This window comes from Macaca fascicularis, chromosome 9, assembly GCF_037993035.2.
Source record: "Macaca fascicularis isolate 582-1 chromosome 9, T2T-MFA8v1.1".
Classification (NCBI taxonomy): Eukaryota; Metazoa; Chordata; class Mammalia; order Primates; family Cercopithecidae; genus Macaca; species Macaca fascicularis.
In genome coordinates, this window is record NC_088383.1 from 19,646,009 (window position 1) to 19,654,142 (window position 8,134).

The 8,134-nt window shown below is 40.9% G+C and overlaps 1 pseudogene; it reads left to right on the forward strand.

The window, feature by feature from the left end:
• The first annotated feature begins 3,643 nt into the window (after positions 1-3,643).
• On the forward strand, positions 3,644-6,530 carry LOC102136148 (apoptosis-inducing factor 1, mitochondrial-like; annotated as a pseudogene).
• Positions 6,531-8,134: the final 1,604 nt, after the last annotated feature.

Sequence of the window (8,134 nt, forward strand, 5' to 3'; positions counted from 1 at the left end):
ACCCACGGATTTGGAGTGTGTGTGTGTACACGCACACACATTAGATCGTGGCAAAAATCCGTGTGTAGATAAGAAAGCCGAAGTTTGTAGAATTTGATGACTATCAGGACTAGAACACAGGTATTGTGCCTCTCTTTTACTTCATTATGCTAGCATAAGTTTTAAAATGCAAATCCTGTGATTACTTAAGCATCAATTCTGAAATGCTTAAAAGTTGCATTTAAACTGCAGAGCATGTTGTTACCTGACACTAATAGAACTTTCTTTGAAAGGCAGTCCAGATAATTTCCACTGGATATTAATAAGGTGAGTAAAAAATGTTTAAATAAGCCACCCTCGAGTTTAGCATTGGTCTCTGAAGGAGAAAAAGATATAAGGAGTCTGTCAGGACAACAGCAGCAAAAGTTTGAGACATTGCTTTTGGGTGGGAGAAAACCCTCCTTGCTGTGCAGAAATCTCTAGAAATGTTGCCCTTTGGGGTTTGAGAGGCTGAGATGATGCAATAAAAAAGAAGCTTTCTTTCTTAAGAAACCTGGGCTGAAAACCAATGAGGCAAGAATAGTGCCAAGGTTCAGCTACGTTTTGACCTCACTTGTCCACCCATATTCAGATTGTGTAGTCATGAAGGGAAATGAGTTTGTCTGTTTATGCCTGTTGGACATTTGTCTCCACAACAAGCTCACTCAGTGATATAAAGGCAAGGATCCTGTGTATCAAGCCATGTCCAAATGTGGTTTTCCAATCAGTGTAAGAGCCCGAGACCCTGGTATGAGAATTGACTAGAAAATTCTACAGACTAATTGTTGTTAATACTTATATATTTAATTACTTAATTTATATACCGCCACGTTCCACAAATGATATGAAGCAACTTAATTATGATATTTATGTAGTTCTTGACATTTCATGTGTTTCAGCAGGTTTTTTGTTAAGTTCGAACAATGAGTCTCTGAGGTCAGTATTAACAGCTCATTTTTACAGCAGGAGGAACTATAGTTCATATAGATTACTTGACTTGCTTTGCTTTGAGGTAGTTATTAATATTGTCTTCCTACTGGTGGGAAAGTAAAGCTTAAAGGAAAGAAGTAAATTGTTAAAGAAGACACACATGGTTTGAGGTGCTTCTGAGAGGCAGGATTTCCACTCAAATCTACTGACCTCAAAGACTGTCCTTGACCTCAAAGACTGTCCTTAACCCCTATGGTATTCTACCTCCTCAAAATGGAACCGAGTTGCTCTTCTGTTGGTTTTAGCCAGTTTAAAAAAAAAAAAAAAAGTCATTCTGTTGATTAGGATTTCTAAACACGATGTTTTCGAACAGGGATGCAATTTACAATTAATTTCAAATTATTTTGGCGATATGAGATACTCCATTTTTATTTCTAAAATATTACTCCATCCAGAGAATGATGCTTGCATTTACTTGTATGATTTTATCCAATAAATACTAAGAGAAAGTTAACCACAGTAGAAAAACCTCTGCTGTCTTATTTGTGGAGAAATCCTAAGTTGGTGTGAATTAGAAGTCGTAAGTTTTTGTTGTTTATTTTTATTCTTTTTGAGACAGAGTCTCGCTGTTGTTGCCCGGGGTGGAGTGCAGTGGTACAATTATGTTACTGTAGCCTCCACCTGCCAGGCCCAAGTGATCCTCTCACCTCAGCCTCTCAAGTAGCTGGGACCACAGGTGCATGTAACCACACCTGGCTAATTTTTTATAGAGATGAGGTTTTGCCCTGTTACCCAGGCTGGTCTTGAACTCCTGAGATCAAATGATCCACCTGCCTCACCCTCCCAAAATGCTGGGATTACAGGCATGAGCCACCATTCCTGGCCTGTAGTTGACTTTTAAAAAGGGATTAGAGTGTTTACTTACTCTGTTTGTCTTGTGCTCTCAATAAATACATTTTCAGCTTGGCAAAATATAGTTGATTACCTGTGACTCTTTATTTTATTTTATTTTTTGAGACGGAGTCTCACTCTTTTTGCCCAGGCTGGAGTGCAATGGTGCGATCTTGGCTCACTGCAACCTCCACCTCCTGGGTTCAAGCGATTCTCCTGCCTCAGCCTTCCGAGTAGCTGGGATTACAGGCATGTGCCACCACGCCTGGCTAATTTTGTATATTTAGTAGAGATGGGGTTTCTCCACGTTGGGCAGACTGGTCTTAAACTCCCGACCTCAGGTGATTGGCCCGCCTTGGCCTCCCAAAGTGCCATTACTGTCAATGGCAAAAACTGCAGTTACTTTTGCACCAACCTAATAAGAAATTATAAGAAGTGACAAGGGAAACTTAACATTGGATGCTATTCCATTTGAAATCTGAAGTTCTTTTGGTGGAGACTAAAAGCCCAAGGTCACTCTGAGAGACATTTTCTGAGAGCTATTTACCATGTATATAGTCAAAGTAAATAATTGAATGAGCTGTCTGCTTTTTTGCTGAATACTATGTAGCCATAAATATTATTCTAACAGCTATTGCTCCTGGCCATATAAGATTATAAGACTCTAACAGACAGATATAAATGAACCTGCAATTCTGCAGCTCAGCCCACCATGTCCTCTAGGGGTTGCTTGAGCATAGCCTCTGTCCTTCTCTATCTGGAGTGGGGTTAGTGGTCCTTGCAATTTTATGCAAACTGCCATTTATTTTCTTTGTTTTATTGATGTCAGGGATGTCAGATTTGAAATGCTCACTGAAGGGGTCCTCTAAGAATCTGAAGCTTGGAGCTAATGGCAGTGCTGCACTAATGCTCTTGTGGATATCGTGAGCATTTCTCTGTGGCCCAGTTGCTGATGTTATCTGGGCAAGGAGCCTCTTTGTGAGTGGCTGAGATCAGCCACTGAGCTGGCATAATTCAGACTCCTACAACAGGTGGCAGCCTTTATCCTTTTTTTTTTTTGGGATGGAGTCTCGTTCTGTTCCCCAGGCTGGAGTGCAGTGGCGTGATCTTGGCTCACTGCAACCTCTGCCTCCCAGGTTCGAGAGATTCTCCTGCCTCAGCCTCCCGAATAGCTGGAATTACAGGTGTGCGCCACCAGGCCTGGCTAATTTTTTTTTTTTTTTTTTTCAGTAAAGACAGGGTTTCACCATGTTGGTCAGGCTGGTCTTGAACTCCTGACCTCATGATCCACCCACCTCGGCCTCCCAAAGTGCTGGGATTACAGGCGTGAGCCACCGTGCCTGGCCTCCTTGATCCTTTTTTATATACTTGCAGTCTGCTCTGTAAATGGTTTTTAGGATGGAAAATTAATCCTCCAGTCTCAGTATGTGTACTTGAACCCTTCTCACAGACTTCAACTCTGATTGAGATCTTTCCATCTTGCATCAGCTCCACTTCTTTTCTGGAACTCGGTCCTTTATTATTTATATATATTTTTGGCCAATAATCTCCCTAAGATTCTGCCAACAGATGAGATGTAGGTCTTCTCAAAGCTTTTACAACAAGTAGGTGACTAGCTTTGTACTTCCTAATATACAATGTAGACTTTTGCAAGTATGTTGTGAATAATTAAATTAAGAGTATTCCACAATCATTCGGGAAAAAATTAAGTGTAAAAACATAAACATTAGATGGCGTTTGACCCGTTGGTCTGATGTGAATCCAAGGAAACTAAAGGAAGAAGTTCCGAGTAGCAGTTGCTGAAATGTTCTGGTGTGGACACCTTGTGGTGGGTACTTTGAAGGAGAAGCTGGTGCCCTTGGTGCAGATGGTGTGCGTCTGCACCCCGAGGCAGAGAAACTGGCTTCTAGGCAACTTGTTCCAGCAATGGCACAAGTTCTAATTCCTCTAGAACTCCAGATAACATGACAAATGGCTAGCTCTGGAGCACCAGGAGGCAGAACAGATAATTCTGTGTTAAGTCCTTATTGTGGGCTTATCAACAGTAGGAGCTAGTGCATATACCTACATGACTATAAAGGATAACCAAAAAAGATATAATGAAAGAATGCTAGGGTTAGGGCTTACATCAGAAGAGAAGCAAAAAAGGACCATGTTATCTGCTCTAGGTGGAGAGCCAGTTCCTCAAGCCAGCGTACCAAATCATGTCCCTCTCCTGCTCACTGGCGGAAGAACTGCTGCTTTTGCTGCAGCCAGACCCATCTGGGCTTGGGATGCTGGGGCTGGGGTCCTGATTATGTCTGAAGATCCTGAGCTGTCATACATACGATCTCCTCTTTCAAAAGAACCATGGTACAAAAGTTGACAAACGGGACCTAATTAAACTAAAGAGCATCTGCACAACAACAGCAACAACAAAACAAACTATCAAGAGAGTAAACAGCCTACTGAAAGAGAGAACATATTTGCAAACTATGCATCTAACAAAGGTCTAATATCCAGAATCTATAAGGTGCTTAACAAATTTACAAGCAATAAACAACCCCATTAAAAAAAATGGGCAAAGGATGTGAATAAACACTTTTCAAAAGAAGACACAGCCAACAAGCATATAAAAAAATGCTCAACATCATTAATTATTGGAGAAATGTAAATCAAAATCACCATGAAATACCATCTCACACTGGTCAGAATGACTGTTATTAAAAAGTCAAAAAATAACAGATGCTGGTGAGGTTGCAGAGAAAGGGAATGCTTATATACTGTTGGTGGGGGTGCAAATTAGTTCAGCCAGTGTGGAAAGCAGTTTGGTGATTTCTGAAAGAACTTAAAACAGAATTACCATTCAAGCCAGCAATCCTATTAATGAGTATATACCCAAAGGAATGTAATCCATTCTACCATGAAGACACATAGCACATATATGTTCATTGCAGTGCTATTCACAATAGCAAAGATATGGAATCAATCCAAATGCCCATCAGTGGTAGACTGGATAAAGAAAATGTGGTACATATACATACACCATGGAGTATTACATAGCCATAAAAAGAATGAAATCATGTCCTTTGCAGCAACATGGATGGAGCTAGAGGCCACTATCCTAAGTAAACTAACACAGGAACAGAAAACCAAATACCAGATGTTCTCACTTATAAGTGGGAGCTAAACATTGAGTACATATGAACAAAAAGAAGAGAATAATGCACACTGGGTTCTACTTGAAGGTGGAGGGTGGGAGGAGGGTGAGGATCGAAAAATTAACTATCAGGTATTATGCTTATTACTTGACTGATGAAATAATCTGTACACCAAACCTCCATGACATCCAATTTATCCGTGTAACAAACCTGCATGTGTACCCTTGAACCTAAAATGAAAGTGAAAAACAAAAATTCCAAAAGAACTGTGGTTTTCAGATGACTCAGATGTCACAAAGATGCTGTGATCCAGACAATGGAATGGAAAAAGAGAGAAGCATGTATTTCCAGCCACCTCTTTCTGTGTCTCTGCTCAGGACTTGCCTCACATCGAGAATGGTGTTGTGGCTATCCTCACCAGGTAGAAGGTGGTATAGCTGAAAGTGAGAGGCAACACAGTGAAACTTAACAATGGCTCTCAAATAGCCTATGAAAACTGCTTGATTGCAACAAGAGGTCCTCCAAGAAGTCTGTCTGACATTGATGAAGCTGGATCAGAGGTGAAGAGCAGAGCAACACTCTCTAGAATGATTGGAGACTGTAGGACTCCAAAGATTTCATGGAATTAAAGTCAATTACGGTTATCAGTGGGGGCTTGCTTGGTGGTGAACTGTCCTGTGCTCTTGGCAGAAAGGGTTGGAGCCTTGGGGGCAGAAGTGATTCAACTGTTTTCTGAGAAAGGAAATATGGGAAAGGTCTTCTGCAAATCGCTCTGCAACTGAGCCATGGAAAAAGTCAGATGAGATGGGGTTAAGATGATGCCCATTGCTATTGTGCAGTAGGTTGGAGTCGGTGCAGTGTCAAGTTACTCATCAGGTTGAAAGATGGTGGGATGGTAGAAACTGACCACAGCCATGAGCCTGAAGCGCAGTGTTGAGTTGGTAGAGAACTGGTGGGCTGGAAATAGACCCAGATTTTGGTGGCTTCTGCGTAAATGTAGAGCTATACGCATGCTCAAACGTGGGCAGCAGGAGATGCTGCATGCTTCTATGATATAAATCTGGGAGGAGGCGGTTAGAGCACCACGATCATGCTTTTGTGAGTGGAAGATTGGCTGGGGAAAATATAACTGGAGCTGCTAAGTCGTACTGGCATCAGTCAGTGTTCTGGAATGATTTGAGCCCTGATGCTGGCTGTGAAGCTCTTGGCCCACAGTTGGTGCTTTTGCAAAAGCAGCTGCACAAGACAACCCAAAATCTGCCACAGAGCAATCAGGAGCTGTTACCCGATCAGAGAGTGAAACAGAGTACGAGGCCTCAGAAATTACTCTTCCTCCCAGCACCCCTGCAGTTCCAAGGCTCCTCTCCCAGGAGCCTTGGAGGACTACAGCAAAGGTGGCATTTTCCATTCCAGGGACAAAGTGGTTGTGGGGATCATGCTATATGGAACATATTTAACCGAATGCCAATAGCAAGGAAGACCACTGAGGATGGTGAGCAATCTGAAGATCTTAATGAAGTGGCCAAACTATTCAACATTGATGAAAACTGAAGCCCACAGAGGAACAGACAAGCACTTCAGTGTCCCTGAGAGTGGGTTGCATGGGTAAAAGAGCATTTTTTTTTTTTAAATTCAGCAAACTTACTCTGTGTATGTGAATGTGAATAATCAAGTCTCTTGTGAATATTTTCAACCATGTAGGCAAATTCTTAATTCTCACATCATGAAAAAAATCTGATCCTTCTTAAAAAAATTAAAGAATTAGGAATTAGACATTAAACAATGAAACTTCACAAAAAATGACATTAAAACTTAGGGGTGACCAAGATAACATTTCACAAGCATTTCTTGTAAACCATGTAGTTTTAGGCTTATTGCCAGGCACGTTGGAAATTTGAGTGATTCACATATAATGTCTTTAAAATGGCCATTGGCCTATTTTATTCAGAATATGTTGAATGCAGCTCTTGCCTAAAGATTGGGAAACAGATACGCATTATGAGGGTTGTGTGAGAACCTTCCGTAGGCTTTTGAAGAAACACTGTTCTCAGTATTGACTTTACTTTTGGAATCTAGGACACTGCTGAAATTGCTTAGTGCCAATGACTGGCTGTCTCATCTGGAGTAATCTTTCTCACAATCTTTTTTGGCCTAATAGATATTTCAGTCTCACACATTTGCCAGACTTCAGCTTTGTTTCTTCTCACTGTTTCTTTGAAGAGAACTGATAGTTCACTGGAATGAGAAAATAAAAACAAAATAACAATCTTTACTTTCTAAAACAATAGTGTTTTAGAACTAAGATTACAGTTTAATGTGAGATAAAATAGACTTGTTCATCTAATAAACTTTGGAGCCCTTAATATATATCCATACATTACCTAATTTAGCATTGAAAAACAATAGTTTTTGTGTATCCTTTCACCAGTAGATTGATATTTAGATTATTTCCAGTTTTTGGTGTTTATGAATTAAGCTGCTATAAGCATTTTTACTGGTTTTTATTTTTTATTTTATTTTATTTTATTTTATTTTATTTATTTATTTTTTTGAGACGGAGTCTCGCTCTGTCTCCCAGGCTGGAGTGCAGTGATGCAATCTCGGCTCACTGCAAGCTCCGCCTTCCGGGTTCACGCCATTCTCCTGCCTCAACCTCCTGAGTAGCTGGGACTACAGGCGCCTGCCACCACGCCCGGCTTTCTTTTTTTGTATTTTTAGTAGAGATGGGGTTTCACCCCGTTAGCCAGGATGGTCTCGATCTCCTGACTTCGTGATCCACCCGCCTCGGCCTCCCAAAGTGCTGGGATTACAGGTGTGAGCCACCGCGCCCGGCCTTTACTGGTTTTTATGTGAACCTGAGTCTTTGTTTCACTTGTGTAAATACCTAGGAATAGAATTGCTGGATTGTATGGTAAATGTATGTTTAATTTTAAGGAAACTGCAAGACTGTTTTCCAAATTGGGTGGATATATATTTCATATTACTGCTAGGAATTGAAAAGATTTCCAATTGCTCAGCATCATTTTGAGCACTTTGTATTGCCAATTTAAAATATCACAGCCCACAGCCATTTAGGCGGATCACCTAAGGTCAGGAGTTCGAGACCAGCCTGGTCAACATGGTGAAACCTCGTCTCTACTAAAAAAACACAAAAA